The sequence below is a fragment of the Muntiacus reevesi genome, chromosome 16 (genome assembly GCF_963930625.1).
Source record: "Muntiacus reevesi chromosome 16, mMunRee1.1, whole genome shotgun sequence".
Classification (NCBI taxonomy): Eukaryota; Metazoa; Chordata; class Mammalia; order Artiodactyla; family Cervidae; genus Muntiacus; species Muntiacus reevesi.
In genome coordinates, this window is record NC_089264.1 from 6,301,574 (window position 1) to 6,329,214 (window position 27,641).

Consider the following 27,641-nt stretch of genomic DNA (forward strand, 5'->3'; position numbering starts at 1 on the left):
CCCTGAAAAGTTTTAGCCTCGAAATAGATTCGCCAAATCAAACAATCATGAGTTTTAACGTCGTCAGTGACTAATGTGCACCATCTCCAACCTTCCTCTTCTGACTCAGAGAATGAAATGTTGCCACAATCGAGCCTGACAGTAAAAGTATTGAAGCCCTACGTGGAGCTCTAACAAGTTTAGACTTGACAGTTGTTTTGTCTTTCTCTTGTCTTGGTGGGTTAGTCCACAAGAACACGGCACATTTTCTGGCTGCTGAGGGAAATACAGGCTAAGCTATCTGCCTGCAGGCAGTCTTCCAGGACGGGTGCCCTGCAGATCAGGCTGTGGGGTGTACGTGTGACAGCTGTTTGACAGCACAGGGGAAGGATGTCCAGAGGAGATTGTGGGTGGCTGCTGGGCCGAACTTCTCGGTTTCTCATTCAACTCCTTTTATAGAGTTAAGAGCTAACCACCAGCAGTTGCATGCTTTGATAAAAGTGGATCACAGAAATGGAAATAAATGTCGTATCTGGCATGCATTTTAGGCTCAGTTCTTTGAATAGTTGAATGTAAACTGTTGTCTTTTATGGGGTAGTATTGTCTAGCAGTATTTTATTTTTTATTTTTTTTTTTTTTTTTTTTTTTATTTTTTTTTTTTTTTTTTTTTTAATATTATTTTATTAGTTGGAGGCCAATCACCTCACAACATTTCAGTGGGTTTTGTCATACATTGACATGAATCAGCCATATAGTTACATGTATTCCCCATCCCGATCCCCCCTCCCACCTCCCTCCCCACCCGACTCCTCAGGGTCCTCCCAGTGCACCAGGCCCGAGCACCTGACTCATGTATCCCACCTGGGCTGGTGGTCCGTTTCACCATAGATAATATACATGCTGTTCTTTCAAAACATCCCACCCTCACGTTCTCCCCCAGAGTTCAAAAGTCTGTTCTGTATTTCTGTGTCTCTTTTTCTGTTTTGCATATAGGGTTATCGCCACCATCTATCTAAATTCCGTATATATGTGTTAGTATACTGTAATGTTCTTTATCTTTCTGACTTACTTCACTCTGTATAATGGGCTCCAGTTTCATCCATCTCATTAGAACTGATTCAAATGAATTCTTTTTAAGGGCTGAGTAATATTCCATGGTGTATATGTACCACAGCTTCCTTATCCATTCATCTGCTGATGGGCATCCATACAATGGAAAAAAGACAATCTCTTTAACAAGTGGTGCTGGGATAACTGTCTAGCAGTATTTTAAAAGCTTTATGTTTTATCTAATATTGTTATATAATTAAGCCATTTTCAGTTTAGTTCAGTTGCTCAGTCATGTCCTACTCTTTGCAACCCCATGGACTGCTGCACACCAGGCTTTCCTATCCATCACCAACTCCTGGAGCTTACTCAAACTCATGTCCATTGAGTCAGGGATGCCATTCAACCATCTCATCCTCTGTCGTCCCCTTCTGCTCCCGCCTTCAATCTTTCCCAGCATCAGGGTCTTTTCCAATGATGCAGTTCTTCACATCAGGTGGCCTAAGTATTGGCACTTCAGCTGATTTCCAGTCAATATTCAGGATTGACTGGTTTGATCTCTTTGCAGTCTAAGGGGCTGTCAAGAGTCTTCTCCAACACTACAGCTCAAAAGCATCAATTCTTCGGTGCTCAGACTTCTTTATGGTCCAACTCTCTCATCCATACGTAACTACCGGGAAAACCATAGCTTTAACTTGACAGACTAAAATGACTTGGAATAAGCCATTTTGGGGTAAAACAAATCGTATCTGAATATCAGTATTTAAGTGTTTCTAACATAAAATCATCTGGAATAATTTGCCTCATTCTTAGAGCCTAAATTTTCCTGCTTATGAGCATAGCATTAGAGAAAGTCATCTGTTTCTTGTGTTACCAGGAAAGCTATTGCACAGATAGTATAAAATAACCCTCTGAATTTAGCCTTGAATGAATGATATGGGCCTGAACTAAAAGAATATAGGACCTTATAGGGTGCCTTCTTGGGAGCCAAATTTAAAAGGCTAATTTGTCTTCCTACCCTTGTTTATCTTTTGCTTTGATTTTATTATTACTTCTTTAGCTTCTTATGTTCTATATGTATTTTGTAAGAGCCTGGACAAACCCTTTTAAAATAAAGTGAGGGTATAAATAATAAAATTTTAATTAAATAGTTTAGTCATTTAGTTGAACTTTCTTGAGCACATGCTGGGTGATTATGGGGATGATGAAACAGTAGAAAATCTTAGTGTTTTATTTAGGAACACCAACTTGCTAACCACTTAAAATGTATAAACAATGTACACATAAATAATGCTCTCCTTAACATTTGGGAGAAATTTTAAAATAAAAAAATAAACTGGAAGTGAGAATTAAATATTTATTGATATACTTTTCTACTACTTGTTATGTGCCAGACACTATTCTGGTTGTTTTATGTGTATGATGTATGTTCTTCTATTACCATCCACATTTTGCAAATGAGAAAACTGAAGATCAGCATGGCTAAGTACTTTGCTTAATGTCACACTGGTTAAAAGTGGTCACCAGATTTGAAACAAGACAGTCTGACTATGGGGTCTCTTACACCATTAGGCAGTATTACCTTTTCAGATGGCACAGGCAGTTGTATAAATAGCTCTGTGATTCTGAATCCTGAAGGCTCAGTAGCATCGTCCTGAGAAGGGGTAAGGGAAATTAAAACACATTCTGATATCTGGGCCCCACTTGGAAATCATCACATATATTTTCTAAAATCCCTCCAGGGATTAATAAACAAAAGGACAACGTTCTGTTCTTGTACCCTATGTTAAGAACTGCTGAAATAGATGAACCACCTTTTTCAGTTCATAAACTAAAGAGCAGCAAGGGCTTTGAAGGGATAGTCTATGTTCTGAGCAGGCTTTTCAAAATCTTTGGAATGGGGGAATGATTAAAATGAGTGCAGTGTCATAGTGATAAAAACACTTACGAGAATAATCATGACCTAGTGAAACCAACCCATGTACATACAGGTTCCAAGCTGTCTCTGTCAACAAAAGAAATCACAGTTGCAGGGGTAGGGTGTTACATTCTGTAGTTAAGAGAACACAGAAATTTAAGTCCAGTGAAGGAGGGCAGACCAAACAATATCTCTTTCACAGCATGTGTAGGTTACACTTTCTATTAATAAACATGGAAAGAAGTACCATTGTAAGGTAGCCACTCACAAAGCTAAAAATACAGCTGCATAATCCATTTTTACTATTTACATGAAAAAAAAAACTATCCTTTTAAACCTATGTTTTATGGTCAAAACTGTGTGAAATATCTTTAATTTGTGAGAGAAGATTACAGAGATGGAAGCTTGGTTTATTGAGTTCATTTATTCTCTATCTAAAAGCAAAACTTTATTTGGAGGACAGAGAGAGTCAAGTGAGAAAGAGGTGGAGTTCAATTAGTTCAGTTCAGTCGCTCAGTCGTGTCTGATTCTTTGCGACCCCATGAATCGCAGCACGCCAGGCCTCCCTGTCCATTACCAACTCCTGGAATTTACTCAAACTCCTGTCCATCGAGTTGGTGATGCCATTCAGCCATCTCATCCTCTGTCGTCCCCTTCTCCTCCTGCCCCCAATCCCTCCCAGTATCAGGGTCTTTTCCAATGAGTCAAGTCTTCACACGAGGTGGCCCAAGTATTGGAATTTCAGCTTCAGCCATCAGTCCTTCCAATGAACACCCAGGACTGATCTCCTTTAGGATGGACTGGTTGGATCTCCATGCAGTCCAAGGGACTCTCCAGAGTCTTCTCCAACACCACAGTTCAAAAGCATCAATTTTTTGGTGCTCAGCTTTCTTCACAGTCCAACTCTCACATTCATACATGACCACTGGAAAAACCATAGCCTTGGCTAGACGGACCTTTGTTGGCAAAGTAATGTCTCTGCTTTTTAATATGCTGTCTAGGTTGGTCATAACTTTCCTTCCAAGGAGTAAGCACCTTTTAATTTCATGACTGCAATCACCATCTGTGAGGTGAAAGAACCTAAATGTTCCCAAGCCATAACATGTGTATTTCCCTTGAGAGTTGTTGGTTCCTCATGGAGACAGGATGCCGTGCCTTTTAATGTCAACCCTCCCAACTCTTTCAATTATTTTACTTCCTGGAGTTTTCCAGATGCACAGAGGATTTAACAAATTACAAAGACTACATGTATGAATTATTCACTGAGCTTTTTTGTTCATAGCCACACGGTTAAATGCAATTGTGTTGGGTGCCAAATTCCTGGAAAACAAACAAACAAAATAACAATGGTTTAGATGCTTCAAATCCTTCTGTGACATGATAGGAGTATAAAGAAGTAAATTAATATCATGTTTCTGCATGGGCTGCCCATGTTTATTCCTACACTAAACTGATTTGTTAATGAGGTGACTTAATAAGATGATAGTTATAGTTTCACTGTAAGGTTCTTAACTTGAGGGAATAAACATCTACCTGTACCCAGAAACTCAGTCTTTCACTTAATTTTATCTTCATTGCCATGTGGTAGATTGTGCTTAGCCTTTATGTGGCTTTTTTTCCTTTCTTTCTCTTCTGGTTTTACAGTTTTATGGAGCAGCTTTACAGTTTGGAGCTATAAAGGATCTCCTAGAGGATTTGCAGACCTAACTCCATATCAGTTTGAATAAGCACAGGGAGAGCATTCCATGTCATCCTCCAAGGGCGTCTCTTTGCAAGGTATAACATTAAAGTGATGCTAGGGGGAATATCTATAATACAGTAATAAAAGTGATAGCCGAAATAATAATAATCACAATAATAATCTGTCATTAATAATCATGCGGGCATGTAGCTTGTCACTTTCCCTGATGTAAGAAGTTTGAGGAAGTGAGCTAAACAAATTAATACTCTTAAGTAAAATTACAGAGCAAGTAGCATTTCAGATAAATATTTTCTGACATGATTAAAAACATCTGTTGCTCTACAAGCATTCTCTAGCCAGGGAACATTATCTGAGGAGGGTCATTGCACAGAATTCATGAGGGCCCATCTTTCTCTCTTAAACTGCACTCTGCAGTGTCTGAGCTTGCCAGGCAGACCTGGTCTCCTCCATGAGACTGGTAGGCACATGCAGCTGGAGTCCTAGGTGTCCATTTTGAGTCAAAGTTACAGAACATTACATTTCAACCTTGAGTCAGCTGCATTTCCTATTTCAGCTTTACCAACCATTAATACGCTGACTTGTCCCCAGCATTTGTGGCTACTTTCTGCCACTTGGAACTCAGAGAAAGGAGTGGGTGATTCACTGACTCCTAACATTTTTTTTGACTCCTAACTTTATTTATTTACTTTTTTTATTATTATTTTTCTTTATTAGTTGGGGGCCTATTACTTCACAACATTTCAGTGGGTTTTGTCATACATTGACACGAATCAGCCATAGAGTTACACGTATTCCCCATCGCGATCCCCCCTCCCACCTCCCTCTCCACCCGACTCCTCTGGGTCCTCCCAGTGCACCAGGCCCAAGCACTTGTCTCATGCATCCCACCTGGGCTGGTGATCTGTTTCACCATAGATAATATACATGCTGTTCTCTCGAAACATCCCACCCTCACCTTCTCCCACAGAGTTCAAAAGTCTGTTCTGTACATCTGTGTCTCTTTTTCTGTTTTGCATATAGGGTTATTGTTACCATCTTTCTAAATTCCATATATATGTGTTAGTATGCTGTAATGTTCTTTATCTTTCTGGCTTACTTCACTCTGTATAATGGGCTCCAGTTTCATCCATCTCATTGGAACTGATTCAAATGAATTCTTTTTAATGGCTGAGTAATATTCCATGGTGTATATGTACCACAGCTTCCTTATCCATTCATCTGCTGATGGGCATCTAGGTTGCTTCCATGTCCTGGCTATTGTAAACAGTGCTGCGATGAACATTGGGGTGCATGTGTCTCTTTCAGATCTGGTTTCCCTAGTGTGTATGCCCAGGAGTGGGGTTGCTGGGTCATATGGCAGTTCTATTTCCAGTTTTTTAAGAAATCTCCACACTGTTCTCCATAGTGGCTGTACTAGTTTGCATTCCCACCAACAGTGTAAGAGGGTTCCCTTTTCTCCACACTCTCTCCAGCATTTATTGCTTGAAGACTTTTGGATAGCAGCCATCCTGACTGGCGTGTAATGGTACCTCATTGTGGTTTTGATTTGCATTTCTCTAATAATGAGTGATGTTGAGCATCTTTTCATGTGTTTGTTAGCCATCTGTATGTCTTCTTTGGAGAAATGTCTGTTTAGTTCTTTGGCCCATTTTTTGATTGGGTCATTTATTTTTCTGGAGTTGAGCTTCAGGAGTTGCTTGTATATTTTTGAGATTAATCCTTTGTCTGTTTCTTCATTTGCTATTATTTTCTCCCAATCTGAGGGCTGTCTTTTCACCTTACTTATAGTTTCCTTTGTAGTGCAAAAGCTTTTAAGTTTCATTAGGTCCCATTTGTTTAGTTTTGCTTTTATTTCCAATATTCTGGGAGGTTGACTCCTAACTTTAAATGGCCACCTTAGGCAAGTTGCTTCACCTTCCTATAATTTTTAAGAATAAAATAAGAATGCTCAATACTAAGGTATTTGGTATAAGGAATGCTCCAGGTATTTCAGCTTTCCTAGGTAACACATTTTTTTAAAGCCAGCTGTAGCTGATTATCATAAAAAAAATATAGTCAGGTGTGCATGGATGTGGGAGTAAAGGGAACCCTGTGTGCTATTGGTAAGATTGTAAATTGGTGCAGCGGCTATGGAAAATAATATGCAATACCCTCAAAAAAGTAAAACTAAAATTACCATGTAATCAATTCCGCTTCTGGGAATATATTCAAAACATAAAAACACTGGCTCAAAATGAAATCTGCACCCCGCCATGTTCATAACACGATTATTTACAATAGCTATGACATGGAAACATCCTCAGTGTCCATTGCTGGATGAATGGATAAAGATGTGGTGTATATATGCAATGGAATATTATTCAGCAATAAAAAGAACAAGAAAACCCTACTGTTTTGTGACATCTTAGATAGATCTTGAAGGCATTTTGCTAAGTGACATAAGTCAGATAAGAAAGACAAATACTGTATGATCTCACTTATAATCTTAAAAAACCAACCAAACAAAACCCAAATGCATAGAAGAAGACATCAGACCTGTGGTTACCGGAGGAAAGGGTGAGGGAGTGGGGATGGGGGGGAGGAAAGTCAAAGGTTACAACCCTTCAGTTGTAAGATAAATAATCACTGGGGATGTAATGTACAATATGATGACCATGGCTAACACTGACGAATGATATGTGGGCATATTGTATTATTGTGCTTTTCTTAATTGCACTTAAGAGATGTTAGATTTTTCACAGCTGAAAGTTTGTGGCAACCCTGAGTTGTCAGAGGATGGTTAGCATTTTTTAGTAATAAAAGATTTTAACTTAAGGTGTGTACATTTTTTTTAGACATAATGCTATTGCACACTTAAGAGACTGCAGTATAGTGTAAATATGTTTTATAAGCACTGGGAAACAAAAAAAAAATCATGTTACTCACCTTATTGTGATATTCACTTTATTGTGGTGGTCTGGAACCAAACCTGAAATATCTCCAAGTTATGCCAATATAGGAAAGTTATTATGAGAGTGAATCCTAAGAGTTTTCACATCACAGGGAGGAATTTTCCCCCTTTTTCTTTCTTTTCTTGTTTTATCTATGTAAGAAGATAGATATTAGCTGAACCGATTTCACAATGAATGTAAATCAAGCCATGACTTAAACTTATAAAGTGATGCATGTCAGTTATTTCTCAATAAAATTGGAGCTGAGGACAGAAGTAACCAAATGTGCATTTCTCTAAAAACACTACACTTATGCTCAGGTCTACAGATTTGTGAGGCTTTGAAGTAAGAATTAAGAATACAAAGTAAATTCTCATCTACACTATTTCTGTCTATTCCTTTAAGAGAGTGGATCAAATACTAAATTATCTTCTTTCCCATTAAAGGAATTTTACAGTTATTATTATTTTCTTATCCCATTTTGGGTACAGATTACATCTGGAACATTCAAAAGGTTAAAAAATATATACATATGAAATGATATATGGATCCAACATGCATTCATGAAATAAATATTCCAGGACTTATCATCTCCAAAGCCAAATTGCTATGAATAAAAAATTCAAATATGATTGCAAACTATTGCAGCAACATAATTTTGCCTAAAAAGGAAAAGAATAGAAAACAAAAGAGTTTCATTCTTTGAACACCTAGATGTGCTAAATACGTTAGAGACATTTATATGTCTATGTAATTGAAACGCCTGTGACTGTTTTGTGATGTAGTTATTTTTATCCTTATTTTTATAGAGAAGTCATTTGAAGTTCATAGAGATTGAACACATGCTTGGCACACACTGTTAGTAAGACCTAGAGTTTGAATCCCTATCCGATGACCCCAGAACCCATGTCTTTTCCAAATTACTCTTACCATGTGCTGGCATAAGCTACCCTGGGTGGTGGCAGTGGAGAGTGTGCCAAGCTGTGATGACGGGAGTTTTCACTTTTGACAGGATAAACTCCATTTGTACTCCCAGCATCTGTGCCTTTTTTTTTTTCTCATAGAGCATCTATTCAGTAATAAGCCTTACATCCTCAGGAAGCAATTGTCCCATCATTCTTAGAAGACTGTTATGTCCTTAAATGTTAGATGGAATGAGGTCACACATCAGGCCCATGGTGACTGGCCTTTGTTTAATGTTTGGTAATGCATTTGTCCTAAGGTCGAATGGGATTAGTACCAGAACTCTACTGAAACATAAAAGGCAAATGGACAAGAGACAAAAAAACAGGATTGGTTTCAGATCTCAAAAGAAAACCACAAAATGGATTTGATGTTGAAAAGCAAAACCTGGGGACAAAAAGCAGTAATAGAAATGTATTTTACAAATGGCATAAAAATTTGCTTGAAAGACAGTTTTCAGTTTTGCACAGCAAAGGAATAAAATGAAGAAAATGCTTGTTTCTTTGCTGTAGCGTGAAAAAAAGCCTAGTAACAGATGACCTTAAAAATAGAAACTTTAAATAGTTTTACTCCTTCATGTGTTTTATTTTAAATAGCATACATATAGGAAAGTATATACATTTGCCTACATATATACAAGTATACATCTCAGTGAATTTTCATAAAAAGAACACACCTTGGTAATCACCACCTGGATCAAGAAATAGTACATTTCCAGGACTCTGGAAATCCTCCTCAAGCCCCTGCCAGGGGCCTGAAGCGCAAAAGTACCTCTCCTGTCTTCTAACACTATAGATCAGTTCTGCCTGCTTTTGACCTTCATATAGACAGAATCATACAACATGTATTTGACTTCTTTTGTTGGACTCTTATGAGATTTTACCCTTCTTGTGACATGTAGCAGTTCATGTTCATTGCTATCTAGCATGTCATTAAATGAATGAAATGAAGTTTACTTGTCCATTCTGTGTTTATAGATATTTGAATTGTTCCCAGTTGTGGCTATTATGAATGCTTAAGCATATGCATATTCATGTACCTGACTTTTGTAATTCATATACCTGTTGCATATGTACCTACAAGTGGAACTGCTGAATCATTGGCTATGCATTTGTTCAGTTTTAATGTTCATCATGAAAAGATCTTCTGAAGCTGCTGTATCAATTTACACTCCTACTAATGTGCAAGAGTTCTAGTTACTCTAAACCATCGATTGAGATTGGTATTGTCAATCTTCTTAATTTTAGACATTCTGGAAGGTGTAGGGTGATATCTTAGTATGGCTTTAATTTGCATTTCCCTTTTGACAAATGAGGTTGAGAACATTTTCATATGTTACTGGCAGTTTGGCTATGCTTTTTTGTCAAGTGTCCATCCATGTAAGTATTTTACAACATATTCTAATATTTTTTCTATCTTTTTTCTTACTGATCTGTTGGATTTGGGGGGGGTGGAATTCTCTTTCGATTTGTGTATTGCAAATATCCTCTGCTTTGTGGCTTACTTTTCTTAATACTCTATTTTATCAACAGAAGTTTTAATATAGTGCTGCAGTCCATGGTGTGCTGCAGTCCATGGGGTTGCAAAGAGTCGGGCACAACTGAACGACTGAACTAAATTGATACATCAATATTTTCCTTTTTGATTAGTGTATTTTATATTCTGCTTAAGAAATCTTTTCCCACTCCAAGTTCATGAAGTTATTCACCTGGGTTATCTCTAAAACTTCATTGTTTTAGTTTTCACATTTAAATCCCAGCATCACTTTGAATTGATTTCCGTGTGTGGTAGGAGTTTCCTTTCTGAAAAAAAAAATACCTGTTTTAGTCAGTCACCCAGGACAAGAGATAGAACAGTAGGAAATCACAGTAAAGTGAGAAAAAGTATCTAATCCCAAAACAATCTTAAAATATTGTGTGTTTGGATTACTTGTGCTTGAAGATGGGATACTTATTTATAAATATTTTGGTAGCTATTACTATAGAGTCAGCAGCTTTGTCCTGAAAGGATAAGAAAGAGAGATGAAGTAATTTTTTTTTGACACTAAAAAATACAAAACCCTGGTTACTTATGGTGATGAGAGTGTAGGCAATCCCCTATTCAGAGTGAGTTCAGAAGCTATAAGCAAGAGTTTTACAGTCAAAAAGAACTGGGTTTATATTTCAGCCTTGCCACTTACCAGCTGTTTCTGCTGCGGTTATCTAATTCAGTGTGTGTTTCTCTTCCGCACAAAGTCATAACCCATCTTCCTGGGTTAAAAGGAGGGGCAGTTAGATACTATATATGCCTCATTCATGGCTGTGTCTCCAGCACTCACCTCAGCATATGCCACACAGTAGGAGATTTCCATCTGTTTACACTATCACTATCAGTTATCTACATTCTAATTAGAATAAATATAAGGGTTCCATTGAGGGTAAAAAAAGTAAGAAGTCATGAAGTAACTTGGAAAACATGAGGGCTATGTGCTGATACTCAAGAACAAAGTTGATTCTTGATAAAAGGAATATTATTATTTTCCTTTTATTATGATAAAAGGAATATTATTATTTTGAAATATCATTGAAAGACCAGAAATAGAGTAACTAGCATGCCTTTGCAAACCCAAGTAGTGCTAGAAAGACCAATTTAATGTCCTTTCCTTTTATATAGCAATGTTTATAAAAGAAAAACTCTTTACTCTTCAGTAAGGGTTTTTCATTTCATCCTACCCAACATTCCTGGGAATATACTAAATTCTTGCCCCTGTAAGTGTGGGCCTTGGCCCTAGATCTGCAGGTAGATATCATCTGGGAACTTGCTAGAAATGCAGACTATCTTTCAGACCTACAGAGTCAGAACCTGCATTTTAGCAAAATCTCCAGGGGATTTTAAGCACTTTAATTTTGAGATTCACTGAACCAGTCAGTAGATTAAAGTATCTACTGATCTGATAACGCACACTTTAAAAAAAAATAAAATAAAAAGCTAGGAGTGGAAGCAAGGATAGAAAGGATAGAGAACTGAAGAAATGGCAGTCATCCTATACAAGGTCAATTTCTTTGTTAGCAAGGCCATTTTGACTGCAAGTCCCAGGAATTGGGTACTGAATGCTCTCAACCAGGACTGTTTATCTTTCCATTTATCATCAGTTTTTGGCTCTTTTCTCCAGTCTCAAAAAAAAATCTTAACGATTGGATCTTACTTTTGATTTCTATCTTAGCTTAAAGAGGATTTCAGCAAACTGAATAAAAATAAAATGGAGGAAAGGAAGGAGGCAAAGTCTCTAAAGAGATTGGAGCCCTGGTCTTTCATATTGATTCTGCCAGAAACTATTCTCCTTTTCAGTCTCTGACTTAGAGTCCTAAACTCTTTGTCTATGCTTTCTGTGTCTGCCCTTTGAAGAGGAAAAACAGCATGAATGTATTGGGCTACAGAATTTATAAAAAGTATTTTTTGTTAGTTGGTTTGAAGAAGTAAATTCTGGTGGATTGAATAAATTAAATGAGAGGCCCAGCTCACTGTGGTGGTCTATGAACATAAAACTTTGTGAATTGCTAGATGGTTAAATCCATTCTGTTAGTGGGTACCCCCAAAGACTACGGGGTACCCATAGTTTGTGGTTAACTGTCTTTGTTAAACTACCACACAATTGCACTCATCTCACACGGTAGTAAAGTAATGCTCAAAATTCTCCAAGCCAGGCTTCAGCAATACGTGAACCGTGAACTTCCAGATGTTCAAGCTGGTTTTAGAAAAGGCAGAGGAACCAGAGATCAAATTGCCAACATTCGCTGGATCATCGAAAAAGCAAGAGAGTTCCAGAAAAACATCTATTTCTGCTTTATTGACTATGCCAAAGCCTTCGACTATGTGGATCACAATAAACTGTGGAAAATTCTTAAAGAGATGGGCATACCAGACCACCTGACCTGCCTCTTGAGAAACCTGTATGCAGGTCAGGAAGCAACAGTTAGAACTGGACATGGAACAACACACTGGTTCCAAACAGGAAACAGAGTACATCAAGGCTGTATATTGTTACCCTGCTTATTTAACTTATATGCAGAGTACATCATGAGAAACGCTGGGCTGGAAGAAGCACAAGCTGGGATCAAGATTGCTGGGAGAAATATCAATAACCTCAGATATGCAGATGACACCATCCTTATGGCAGAAAACGAGGAAGAACTAAAGAGCCTCTTGATGAAAGTGAAAGAGGAGAGTGAAAAAGTTGGCTTAAAGCTCTACATTCAGAAAACTAAGATCATGGCATCTGGTCCTATCACTTCATGGGAAATAGATGGGGAGACAGTGGAAACACTGTCAGACTTTATTTTTGGGGGCTCCAAAATCACTGCAGATGGTGACTGCAGCCATGAAATTAAAAGACGCTTACTCCTTGGAAGGAAAGTTATGACCAATCTAGACAGCATATTAAAAAGCAGAGACATTTCCTTGTCAACATAGGTCTGTCTGGTCAAGGCTATGATTTTTCCAGTGGTCACGTATGGATGTGAGAGTTGAACTGTGAAGAAAGCTGAGCGCCGAAGGATTGATGCTTTTGAACTATGGTGTTGGAGAAGACTCTTGAGAGTGCCTTGGACTGCAAGGCGATCCAACCAGTCCATCCTAAAGGAGATCAGTCCTGGGTGTTCATTGGAAGGACTGATGGCTGAAGCTGAAACTCCAATACTTTGGCCACTTGATGCTAAGAGTTGACTCATTGGAAAAGACCCTGATGCTGGGAGGGATTGAGGGCAGGAGGAGAAGGGGACGACAGAGGATGAGATGGCTGGATGGCATCACCGACTCGATGGGCATGAGTTTGAGTAGGAGTTGGTGATGGACAAGAAGACCTGGTGTGCTGCGATTCATGGGGTCACAAAGAGTTGGACAGGACTGAGCAACTGAACTGACTGATCTTTGTTAAAGAATGTTGGTAGAATAATGATAATAGTAACAATCACTAATATGTATGGTTTGATTGATATATGTCAGGTGTGTAAATATTATGGATATAATCCCATATTTAGTTTTCTCAACAATATGGAAGAGTTAGGGAGATTTTATGTAAGTATTCATTTACTGAGCCCCAGTAGGTAAGAGAAAAGTAAAAATTCACAATAACAAAAAATATTCACGAATAAGATGGCCACTTAAAGGATGAATTCCCACTCAAACAAGCATCACTTCTATTTAATGCCAGTACCCTAGTACAGAAGCCGAAGTTTTTGTCTCTCGTTGTCTTGTTAATTGTATCAAACATCCAGCACCACAGTGAAAGCCACCAGCAGACATGCGTCCTTGGGCTGGGGACTGCAGTGAGACGGTCAGGACCTTCTGTGCAGCTTGCTCTCCCTCTGTCCTGCCTGCTACAGTCCAGCTGCTGCATCTTCTTTGAGCCACTGAAGCTCTCTTTCTGTCCCAGCTGATCTCACTACTGATGAAGCACATCCCCCACCCCCAGGGTAAGGGAACCTTTCCTCTTTCACCGGTCTTTCCCAGGGTTGCAGGTCCCATCCTAACAACAAAGTATAACTGTAGATTTTGGAAAAGGTGAAGTTGAATAAAAATATGTTTTTCTTTCATCCTACCTGATTACATGGTGATCTTTCTTGCATTTTTGGTCAGATGAGATCTTCTGCCAGCATTCTGCATGTATTCTATGAGAATTGTTCCACATGTAGATGTATTTTTGGTCTATTTGTGGAAGGAAGTTCCATGTCCATCTATTCCACCATCTTGATCCAGCTCTTATCCATTTTATATATAGGAGAACCGAGGCTTTACCTGGCTCTGTAAACTAAGATCACAGCTGGGCATCCATTCTGTAAGATCCAGTCTTAGTCCAACAGAGTATTGCCACTAAAGTTTGGATTCTAAAGACAAGAATTTGACCAATGAAGCCAACTGACCTCTAAAGTTGTTGAAAGTTACTGTATGCGTGCCTGAATGCTAAGTCACTTCAGTCATGTCCAACTCTCTGAGATTCTATGGACCATCGCCGCTACGATCCTCTGTCCATTGGATTCTCCAGGCAAGAATACTGCAGTGGGTTGCCATGCTTTACTCCAAGGAATCTTTCTGACCTAGGGATCAAACCCACGTTTTCTGCATTGCAGACAGATTCTTTACCCACTGAGCTACCTGGGAAGCCTGTGAAAATTATTACTTGATGATAAAGGACATAGAATAGTACCTAGGAAGGTTACTGAATTTATTACTTGGAGGTCAAGATCCATCTGCTTCCTTACAGAAACTGAATGCAACTGGTAGTGAAATAAATTTTTTCTAGAAATATGGTATTTGTTAGAGTGTTTAGTTCAAAGCAAATTTGAAAGATGAGAGAAGATCTATAACCATAAAAGCATGTCATGCAAGCCCAGTGTCACATTCTGCTCAAGTTTATGGACAGGCAATATGTGACTGATTGCACATCCAGTTAGAAGCAAATGATGCAGTACCTAAGGGAACTCTAGATGCACCTTCTCATTTACAGACACACCTGAAGGTCCCAGACTATGCAGGTATATGTGCTAATTACAGCAGTGACAAATCCCTCATGATATAAATTGCATGATAACTTGGATGTCCACTAGACAGAACATCTTTCAATTCCAATTGCTGAAATACATAGCCATGTCTATTCTTCCTTTTCATATATTTGAGGAAAATTAATCTGCCTCAAATTTTTAGTTCGGTAAGCATGATATCCTTGGGGGAGGAGGGAGAGAGAACAATTCTTTATGGCTCATTATCAGATCTCCCACTGGCTCAAATTAAGTGCAATTTTGTTACAGATGTAAACAACAAAAGCAAGAAAATGTACTGGTGAGAAAGATATATTTGAACTGGGGAAGTTGGATGCTTGCCAGTATGGATCCTAACTGGAGAATCAACTAAGAATATTAACCCTCTTAGGAAAAGTCAGTAAAACAAAGAAATCGCAAGACACATGATGAAGTGTTTTATAGTCAGATTGCCTTAGTAGATAAAAGTGAGGCCTGACCATCCATCACAGGTGAAACATATTTAAGCTAATGTAACTCCCAAGTGTTAAACATGTTGTATGAATTATTCTTCTACACACATAATTTGCTTTACTTTTTAAAAAAACTCACTGTATATTAAGACATAGAAATATGAATGCTTATTACTTTAGACTTCTAGGACAAAATGAAATAATTGTGTATAATTGGTAAGATAAATAATATGGTGATTAATGTTTAGTTGTGCACATTTGCACGAGTGAAGTGACACCAAGCTGGATGTTCCAATATGGACTCATGTGATGGTTAAGTTATAATATTTAAGCAAGGATGTCTAAGGTAAGGTTGTATACAATGGGTGGATTAGGCTCTATACAACTATATAAATGTGTGATGGCTTGGAGGAAAGGTCAGAGAGGTCTTAGAGGATATAAAATGTTCTAATATAATAGTAGTGAAAATCATAGGCACAACACTGGATCCAGGGTGAATAAACTGTGAATGAATGAATGAAGCATTTAGTCAATGACTTATCTAAAAGCCTACAGATAAAACTTAGAAATGCTTAAAGTGTGTGAACACAAGATCACTGGATGAATGTTTATATAAGCATGGGAAAAATGGAGCAATGACCCCAACAGAATGTATTTGGACATGTCAGCAAAAGCCTCTCAATAGGCCTAACACTGCAGAAAATGGCCTGCAGCATTTGGCCCTAACTTATCAGCATGGAAAATCCATCTGGGCATATCATTGTCACCATTTATTTGTGTAAAGTAAAATAATTCTCTCCTCTACTGGAGACTAGAGGCCTGGTCACAATCACAGTCACCTCATTTGAAAGATTCAACCAAGGGAATGTGTGTGTAAAGGTACAAACAGCCACTATAGCAAATGTCACTTTACCCTACCACATGTTCAAATAAATCATCCGATTTCTAAACCCCACTATCTATATTGAATGCCATATTAGGCAACAGAAAGGAATTTATAGTATGTTTATGAAAGTTTTCAAATAATACCAAGACAGGTGGGCTAATTACAGACAAAAACAAGGTAAAAGCTGCTGCTGCTAAGTCGCTTCAGTCGTGTCCGACTCTGTGCGACCCCACAGACTGCAGCCCACCAGGCTCCCCTGTCCCTGGGATTCTCCAGGCAAGAACACTGGAGTGGGTTGCCATTTCCTTCTCCAGTGCATGAAAGTGAAAAGTGAAAGTGAAGTCGCTCAGTCGAGTCCGACTCTTAGCGACCCCATGGACTGTAGCCTACCTGGCTCCTCTGGCCATGGGATTTTCCAGGCAAGAGTGCTGGAGTGGGTTGCCATTGCCTTCTCCAAGGTAAGAGCTAGTTACCAGGAAAGACTGGTTAAGGTTGGATGCATGAGACAAGTGCTCGGGCCTGGTGCATTGGGAAGACCCAGAGGGATTGGGTAGAGAGGGAGGTGGGAGGGAGGATCGGGATGGGGAATACATGTAACTCCATGGCTGATTCATGTCAATGTATGGGGAAAACCACTGCAATATTGTAAAGTAATTAGCCTCCAACTAATAAAAGTAAATGAAAAATAAATAAATAAAAAAAATGTACGCCATTTTCTGCAGTGTTAGGACTTTCAAGAGACTTTTGGGGATATCTCCAAACAAAAAGAAAAAAAATCTAGAATCATAAAGGACAACAATCCTTAGTCCTACACTGTCATATGATGCTTACAGATATAGGATAAATAGGAAGATGGGAACTAGAAAGTATTTTTTCCCTCAAAAGTAATATGTCAAATCTTAATTAAGAACTTTGTATTTGGGGACCATATATTGCCTCCAAAAGTGGGAAAGATAGTCTTGGAAGAATCTTAGGAATAATAAAAAATTTAAAATATGCTAAGTCCTATGAAACACTAAAGATGTTTAGATAAGAAAAAAGAATATCTGTTTTCTGAGAGTCTTATATTTATTTCAGAGTAGTATAAAACAAAATATTTGTATACTGATTTTAGATAGAATGGAACTCTTTATGACCCTTTTACAGGAGGATGATATCAAACCCTTATAACTACAATGAGCTACTGGTTCATACCCACTAAGAAGGTTGTAATAAAAAAGAAGATGGGCAATAACAAATAGTAATGAGGATGTAGGGGAATTGGAACCCTCATATATAGATCATGGGAATATAAATTGTATAGTCACTTTGGAAAACAATTTGTCAGTTCCTTAGAAAGTTAAATGGGGACTTCCCTGGTGGTCCAATGGCTAAGACTCTGCGCTCCCAATACAGGGGGCCTGGGTTCAATCCTCAGTCAGGGAACTAGATCCCACATGCTGCAACTAAGAGTTTGTATGCCACAACTAAGACCTGGTGCAGCCAAATAAACATTATTTTTTAAAAAGTTAAACAGAGTTATCAAGTGTATGTGTGTTCAGTTGATCAGTCCTGTCCTACTCTTTGCAACCCCATGGACTGTAGCCTGCCAGGCTTCTTTGTCCATGGAATTCTCCAGGCAAGAATACTGGAGTGGGTTGCCATTTCCTTCTCCAGGAGATCTTCCCAACCCAGGGGTTGAACCCACGTTCCCGGCACCTTGTGCATTGACAGGCAGATTCTCTTCCTCTGAGCCCCCTGGGAAGCCTAGAGTCATCATGTGACCCAACAATTCCATTCCTTATGGATACCTAAGAGAACTGAAAACATATGTCCACAGAGAAACTTGTATATTAATATTCACAGAAGCATTATTTACAATAGTCAAAAGCAGAAAAATCCAAATGTCAGTTGGCTGAAGAATGGGTTAACGAATATGGTATATCCAAACAGTGGAATGTTATTCACTCATAAAAAGGAATGGTGCATGCTATGACCTAGATGAACCTTGAAAACTTGCCAAGTTAAAGAAGTCAGACATAAAAGACCACATATTGTATAATTCCACTTATATTAAGTGGTCGAAACAGACAAATGTATGGAGGTAAAAAATAGATTAGTTGATCTAGAGAGGTGATGGGGTTCGGGAGTGACAGGGAATGGGGTCAGAGTTTCTTTTGGGGATAATGAAAATGTCCCAGAATTAGAAATATTTTGGAGTTACATAGTGGTGATGGCTGTACAACCTGGTGAATATAGTAAAAGCCACTGAATCGTGTACTTTAAAAGCCTGAGTTTTATGATAAGTGAATTATATTTCAATTTAAAGAGCCTATGGGTGAGTAAGTAATATTAGGAAAATAGCTATATTTTAGAAAAAAAAATTTTTTTTCCAAATTGAACCAAACGATACCTCTGCTCCCAGTGCAGGGGGTGCAGGTTCCATCCCTAGTCAGAGAGCTGAGATCCCACATGGCTCTTGGCCAAAAAGCCGAAACATAAAACAGAAACAATATTGTAACACATTCAATAAAGACATTAGAAGAGAGGATAATGCACATCAGCTGTTCCCTTTTCTTTAGAAAAGATGAAATAAAAATACTAGGCTGAATTGAAAAGGTTAATTCTACAAAGTCTCTGCCCACATAGACTTCCTGTACAGTGGAATAGACAAACATACAAATTACACTACATGAAATACATGGGGGGGAAAATGAGAGATCTACACAAGGTAATATAACGCGGAATAGAGAAGGTCTATCTCGGTGCCATCAGTGCTTAAGAAGGCTTAAAATTAGTATACATTGATCTGAGTCTTGATGCCAGAGTGCAGCTTCCCCAGACACACAGGGTGTGGAAACACATGCAGAAACAAGCTTCATGAGTCTGCAGGTCATTCTGTTGGGCTAGAAATTACAGAGATTTTGCAGAAGAGCTGATGAGGTCAAAACGTTTTGTTTTTATGAGGAATGAAGCTATGAGCTCTATTCCACAGGAGATGGAGAGCCATGAAAGATGACACTGAAGGAAGTGAATGATTCGTATTTCATTTTAAGCAGATCATGCTGGCAGCAATGAGAGGATTGGAAGTTACATGACTAGAGCCTGAGAGATCCTTAGAGAGTAAATGATTAAGGTGAGTAAAAGATGAAGCACTATTAGCAAGAACAGGGATAAGGTGACCAGGTACAGAGAGCCTCAGAAAGGCACTGTGACCTGATAGAAGAGGATGGATGGAGAATGACCATCTTTGACTTAGGCAGAAAGACATTTCCTTGTGTTGTTTACATTTAAATTGTAATGTTTAATTTGAAGTGTTTGTTCCAGGATTAGAAATCTAGTTAGTAGAATTTTGAGTTTTCAGAGAGGAGGAGAATGTATGGGCTGGAGATATTTATTTGAGGGGTCATTAGAACTTTCCTGAACTAATGAAAATGGATAAGATTGAGCAAGAAGAACTGATTAAAAAAGAAAAGAGGGCAACGGCCAGAAGCCATTTGAAGCCTAGATTATGGATAGGACAGCATAAAGCCTGGCACTTACTGCTTAAAAAGTATTTGTCAAATGATTGGACAAGTGAACATCATGTTTGCTCCCAAGGATAGCAGGTAGAATGAGGGGTTGAATATGGACTCAAGAAAGAAGGATGCCACAGAATCGTCTTTTCTAACTGTTAATAAATCACAATGAGAAATAAAAATTGGTCCTCCAGGTTAACTGAGCATGTAATTTTGGAAGGTTCAAGTGCAGAGATGAGAGTGCTGATGAAATGAGTGTGAATAGAAAAGAGGGCTGAAGACTGAGTTCTAATCTGGCAAAGGAGGCAGATCCAGCAACTAAGAGAGACAGGCCGCCAGTGAGATGGGGGTAAATGGAGATGGGGGTGGTTTCTTGGAAACAAAGTGAAGAAAATGGAGAAGGGGTAGTCACTGCTCCACATGCTACTGAAAAGTTAGGTGAGGACTGAGGGTTTTATATTGGATGTGGCAAGGTGGCTCAAATGGAGAAACTGCTCACCACATGGGAGACCCAGGTTTCATCCCTGGGTCAGGAAGCTCCCCTGGAGAAGGGAAAACAACCCTCTCCAGTATTCTTGCCTGGAGAATCCCATGGACAGAGGAGCTTGGCCAGCTACTGTCCTTGGGGTAGCAAAGAGTTGGACACGACTGACACTCTCGCTATTCATGGCAAAGTAGAGTCATTAGTGACCTTAACAAATGCTCTTACATGAAGCTGAAACAGGAAAAAATCAAGAGTGCTGTGGAGGAGTCAAACGTGTGGGTTCAAGTAAAAGATTCAGGCAGAGAATAGGAAGTGAAGAAAACAGAAACAGGTATGGAGTTCTAGCATAAAATGGAGTAGAGAAATAGGCAGAGCTAGTGGGGGATGAGGAGTCAAGGGAGGGGTTCTTTTTAATGAGATGAGAGATGTTCCGCACACTTTCAGTTGATGGCAGTAATTCAGTGCAGAAGGAAAGGATGGTGCAGAAGAGGGAAGAAGAGATCAGTCCAGCCTTGGAGAAGTTAAGGAGGAAGAGGACCCAGTACACAAGTTGGGGGAACAAGGGGTTGGTAGGAGCCGTGCTACTGCATGAAAAGCAGAGGATGTGGGTCCAGATGTAGGAAACTCAATATATTTGGTATAATTTAATTTTGCAGATAAGAAAAAAATAGTAGTACATAACTTCCCAAGAACCAGGAAGCCAAGATAGTTAATTAAATTTCTGTCTAAAAATTATGACATGTTAAATGTTAACCTAAATGGGACATAGTATATTAGTTAAAAATAATACTATTATGTTTGCAAAGTAATTTGTTTCTTAGTAAGTGTAAGAATAAAGTGGTATAAAAGCTTGAATATAGAAGGTAGCTTATTTTTACATATCAAATAATATAACAGCAATTATATTGGAATCCATGTAAAGGAAATTTTAACATGACTGGAAGATTTCTAGGGTCACTTAACTAGCCTCACATTAAACAGGAAGCCATTGATAGCAATATTTCCTTTAGGAATACATATCCAAATCAAACTCAGAGGGGTACATTTCTTTGAAAAATAAACAGAAAATAAATGCCCTGATAGCTGTTTTCTCAGTAATAGTGTATCTTCACAAAACATTTTAAAATAATTAGAACTTATTAGTGTATTTTCACAAAACACTTGTAAATAATTATAATTTATTTTACATAGGAGGCATTCAAAAATGAATACACATATGAATAAAATTTGAAGAAACATTGAGGAACTTTCTAGATCCTATCCTTTCTAGATCCTATGAATTATTAGTAATAGGATTATTATTAGTAATAGAATTATTAGTCAAATTATTCTTCAAAACATGAGATAACTTCCCTTATAAAACATTCCCTATTTGGATCCTAAAGAAAAAAAAAAAAACTATTATAAGCTGTTTAAAGTCAATCAGCTTTTGTAGGACAGATAATATAAGGGATAAAATTATCTGAATAGAGTCATATTTTTATTAGTAGAAAAAGGCTTGAGCATGCTATTCATGTTTTCAGTAACTTGTTTTGCAACTAGAGTTTCTTTACAGTTAGTGACTAGTTTTTCTTCATTGTAAATAAAGCAGCTGGAATACTTCTGCACCTTATCAGGTGATAATATGACTTAACATGGATTTTTATGTCCAAAAGGGAAAATAATTTTTATTTATTTTTTTTGAAAATAATTTTTAAATATAACATTTGACATATGGTTACATTCAATAAGTATTTGTTAATTTGGTTTAAAGATTGTACCTATTTAATATGAAGTAATAAATGATTAAAATAGTAAACCATCAGTCCAACAAAAGGTTGGAAAATAGTTACTAAAAGATCAACTGGGTACAATACTGTGATTATATATGAACAAGTTCTGACCAACAGAACAGATATCTGCTACTTAATTTAAAAAAATAGAATTATTGCTTTTCGCAAAATACCTAAATACAAAGTAAATGTAAAATATATTCTGAGATTCCAATTCTCTAGCTTACATAAAGCTGGGTCATTTTTACCCCTTTACACCAAATAAATGTACCTTAAGTGCTAGTTGGGAAGAAAAGCAAGCAGATTTAATCTTTTTTTTTACATGAAAAGTAAATGCTTTTTTTTAAAAAAAAAGTTAATAATTTGATTATAGGCCATAAATAATCACTTAACAGAGAAAATCATTTAAATTTTAAAAGTAATTTTGGACCCTATTTCATACTTGAGAGCATATTTATTCAAGTCATGAGCATACTTTTAAATTTGAGTGTAAATGAACTGATATTTCATAAGTGCAAATTAGGCTTCTCTGCTAGATTGTTAAAACAAAAGGGACACATTATTTTAGCTTAGCTGCTTGAGATAGTCTCACTTTGAAATCCCACATTGATAGTGATCATTTCAATTCAGAATGCTTGCTAAAAATTATATTGTATATATTGCTGTGATCTACTCAAGGGTCAAATGTTCTTTGACCATTACATTAAGGTACCATTACAACTTTAGACAAATTTAAATGCCTCTGATTCTAGCAATTCTCTTTAACTGTGCTGAGAAAGTAATTTATGACTTTTTAAAAATTTGTTGGATTTTAAACATTAAAACATTTTAATCATATCATGTGGTGTTAAAAATATGTGAAGGTTCTACAGCAATTCATACACAAATTATATACCCATTTTCACTCTTCACTCTCCTTTGCCAGGTAAATTGTTACTTGGGCTTCTTGCTGTCACAGGAAACTTGTAACTTCACGAAACGCACAATGTACAATGTTAGGAAACTGAAGCTTGATAACTTCAGATGAATGGGTACACTTGAATTGGAAAGTTTTAAATAAATGTATTCTTTAAGAGGTGCTTATTTGGCTTGACAGAGAAGGAAATGGCAACCCACTCCAGTGTTCTTGCCTGGAGAATCCCAGGGATGGGGTCGCACAGAGTCGGACATGACTGAAGTGACTTAGCAGTAGCAGTATTTGGCATGACAGGCCACTAAGCGTAGACTTCTGGGTTTACATGAGTCTTACTGTTTTGATACCATGAGCAAGGACTATCTTTTTTACTTGCTTTATTGACTCAACACCATAATAAAATGTTAATAGTGCACAGATATAGATACTTTCAGCAGCAAATGACAGAAAACCCATCTCAAACTAGCTTAAAACTCAACCTGGCTTAGCTAGAAGGATGGGACGCATTAGAGGTGGGACTCCCGTCACCTGCTGGAGCTTTTTTTCCTACTCTAAACAGAAGTTTCATTTTCAGGGTCATGTCTAGAGAGAGGGTTACTCTGGGAATCTCTCACTGTGATGGTGTCTCAGAGGCCCCTTGCAAACCTCTTTTCAGTTAGCTGGGTCACATGCCATCTCTGGCACCCATCACTTGGTCTAGAGATGTGGTTAGATTTACGTGCACTAGAGCCACCTGCCAGAGCAATCTGGATTGATGAGGTCAAGTTCGCCTGAGACCTATGAGAGGTATGGGGAAGAGAAGCTAACTTGAATGAAGTCTAGGTATTGTTGGAAGGAAGAGAGAAACCAATGCGTGTATGCAGCAGAAATGTCTGTTTCAAATGGTGATTGTTGATCATATACAAAATACAGCCCTCCAAAAATCAAAAGCAAGCATAAAAATTGAGGGAACAGTTACTCTTCTCTATATACAGAATTGTTATTCTGTAGCTTCATAATCTTTCAGTCAGGAGGTTTTTGCAGTCCTGTCTTTCAGTTTCATAGTGTGTTTTCAACATTTTTTCAGAAAGGAGTTATATACCAACTTGGTCATTTTTGTGGCTGCTGTTTTTTAAACTGGGCTTCCCAGGTGGCTTGGTGGTAAAGAATAAGGCTGTAACTTTGGAATGGTATCAAACATTTTATTTGCCTTCTGTATTTGTTACTGTGCATTTCACATTATGTTTTTTCTAACTTTTTAGTCAACCAAACTTTAACATGCACTATCCTTACCTGGGCTTCCCCGGTGGCACAGTGATAAGGAACCCACCTGCAAGTGTGGAGCCTCAGGAAACATGGGTTTGATCCCTGGGTCAGGAGGATCCCCTGGAGGAAGGCATGGCAACCACTCCAGTACTCTTGCCTGGAGAATCCCAGGGACAGAGGAGCCTGGTGGGCTACAGTCCATGGGGTCAGAAAGAGTTGGACACAACTGAAGTGACTTAGTACACACACTCATCCTTACTCAAGGTACTATTTACACATCTTTCATACATTACCGACATATATATAGTTCAGGGATTTGGTGGTGAGAGAGTTTAAGGAGGATAAGCTGGGGTATTTGATAATAGGGTTTGTTTGGAGTGAGGGATCAATTAGAACAAAATAGGACCTATGCAAACTCTCATTACATCTTACAATTACATGAAATCTTGGCTATATTCCTAGATTAGCTGCATTCAAGCATCCTACCAATACTCTTGCTTCACTTGCCACTTGATTTAAATGTGACCATAATTGATGCTTATAAACCAATAATATGGCTAGAGACCCATCTCTTATTACCAGCTAGAAAAAATTCCTGAGCCTTATCTCTTCATCTATGAAAGAGAAAGAAAATCTGCCTCACTGAAGGAGGGAAGATTTAAATGAGATGAACTATGTAAGATCATGAAACAATGCCTGAAATAAAATAGGCCCCGGAGTTTCAGTGCTGGAGACACGGGTTCCATCCCTGAGTTGGGAAGATTCCCTGGAGTAGGAAATGGCAACCCACTCCAGTATTCTTGCCTGGAAAATTCCATGGACAGAGGAGCCTGATGGGCTACAGTCCATGGGGTCCCAAAGAGTCAGGCACGACTGAGCGATTGAGCATGCATGCACACAGGCCATAAAGGTTAAAGTGACTTCTAGAAAATGCCTGTTGACAGAGTCTCCTAGTTAAAGAAGTCAACCATCAAAGGAATTGAAACATATAAGTACAAATCCTTTCATTTTATAGTGTTATAAGATTATCTGTTTTAGTGAAGAGCAGAGAATAAAGACTATGATCATTGGTATCGTTTAGTTTCTTCACCCCCAAGACTCCCCTCCCTACCCCACCATCAATTTACCAAGAACCTTCAGGGACCAGACAGTTCCAGTCTGGTTGGTCCTTGCCAACAATGGAGTAGAGACTGGAGCCATGTGGACATGAGCCGAGGAATGCTAGCAGCTTCTAAAAGTTGGAAGAGGCAAAAAAAAAAAAAAAAAAAAAAAAAAGTTGGAAGAGGCAAGAAATGGATTCTCTTCCAAATGAACCAATCCTGCAGACACATCAGTTTTAGTCCCACTGATTTTAGCCCTGTGAGACTTAATTTAGCCCTCTGACTTCCAGAAGTGTAAAAGAATAGATTTGTGTTAAGCCACTAAATTTGTGATAATTTGTCACCACAGCCACAGGAAACTAATAAAAGTGATTTTCCTAGTTACATGAATATAGTGAGGGGGCACCTATGAGGATAGATTCCTTTTGTCACTCACTCCTTACTGTTGCTGCTTAAAAACCCATATGAGAAATTTGCATGAAGAACCTAGAAGCCTCAGAGAGACTGGGACCAAGACAGAAATCTGGAGTTAGAGTGCCTGTCAGGATAGACTAGGGTGGTTCTGACCAAGACTTGGTAACAGAGAAGAGCAATGACTCATCCCTGAACAACCAAAAAAGAAAAAAGCGTTTCATGTAGTCCAATTAGAATACCCATTCTGTTCAACAACCCTAACTCTGACAAGTGAGAAGCAACATATTTAGTCATCTGGTATGAGTAGTTTATCTATTAGCAACTTTATGGGAAAAAACACAGAATATTAGGTTGAACTATATGAAACTGCCAATTTTTCCAGGTGTTTTACCTATAAAAATGGTAATGTCATATAGTACAACATAAAGTCTGTAAATGGTTGCATTTCAAGCCCCAGCCACACTCATCTAGAGCTCTACATGGGACACCTGGTAATTCTCCAAAACACCCTTCTCGCCTTACACCACCCTAACCTGACCCTCATAAGATTTTGGTGTGTTGGCTATCTTCTATTTGCTTGTCCAGACCCATCCTCCACCATTCTCACCAGCACCCTGCTCTGTAGCCCTGCGAGGCTGACCTCCGTGGACTGCTCTGGCCACCTGGCTTCAGGTAGGTTAGCTAAGCAGAAGATCGGAGGGCATGGGACAACGAGATGAGAGTGTGTATCCACCCTCTTCCTCCTCCACCGGGTCATCTTTGGCTATCTGCATCTCTCCCTAAATGCTACCAACTTTTGTCAGACACCCTGTACAAACAGCTCCCTTGATTTCTGGTAACTTCTCCCTTTCCTTCAGTCCAGGGAAAGGCAATGGCTCTCTACTGTTACTAGTTTGGAAGTTCTATATAATCCTTATTTTTGTTTTCTTTAAACACTCCCACACTTTAAATCCTGGTAAGACCTCACAGCATAATACAGTGGTAAAGAGTACATACCCTCTAGCTGAACTGTGTGGCTTCAGTCACTAGCTCTGCCACTCACTGCGAGCCCCTTGCCCATTAATATAATCTCTGCATGCCCCAGTGTCTTCATCTGTAAAATGGTGATAACAGCAGCACACGGCTAATAGGGTTGTTAGGAGGACTGAGTGAATATTATTTGTATATTATCCCAGAGTGCCTGGAATATAGAAAGTGTGACATAAAACTGTTAAATAAAATAACACAGTGCCAGAAAATGACCGGTTTCCACAGAAAGCAAAAGAATGAGTAAGACTCAATGAATCCAGAAAAGCTTAAGGATAGTCTTAAACACCTAGTCTCTTCTGAAGTATTTTAAAGTATTTCATTAAGGGTAACATGCTAATTACCTGATATAAGTATGTACATGTGCCGTTTTGCTAATTTGTGGTTTTCTAAAGCATAATTTTGAACCTCCTTACATAGACTGTAGCTTTCTCCTCTGCTCTTTAATAAACCTTGAGACGTGTATATATATCAAATCTGGTTTATAAGCCAAGATTCTGACAAGAAACAGATAATATTCTCAAACTAGGTGATGCAGGAGAATTTAATTAAGGGACTTTATTTTGAAAGTTGGACAAGATTTTTAAAAGCCAATGACAAAAGATAGTACAGTGTGTGATGGCGGGGAGTCACTCCCTCTCATAGGCTGTAAAGCGAAAGTAGTTCTATGGAGAGGCTGTCTTGGAGAGACTTGGACAGAGCGACACAGTCTACCAGGGCTCACTCAGTTAGGAGGTGACCAGCTGTTTGGTTGTTTATTGTTCTGAAACGATAATCACATACTGTGCTCACAATTTTGTG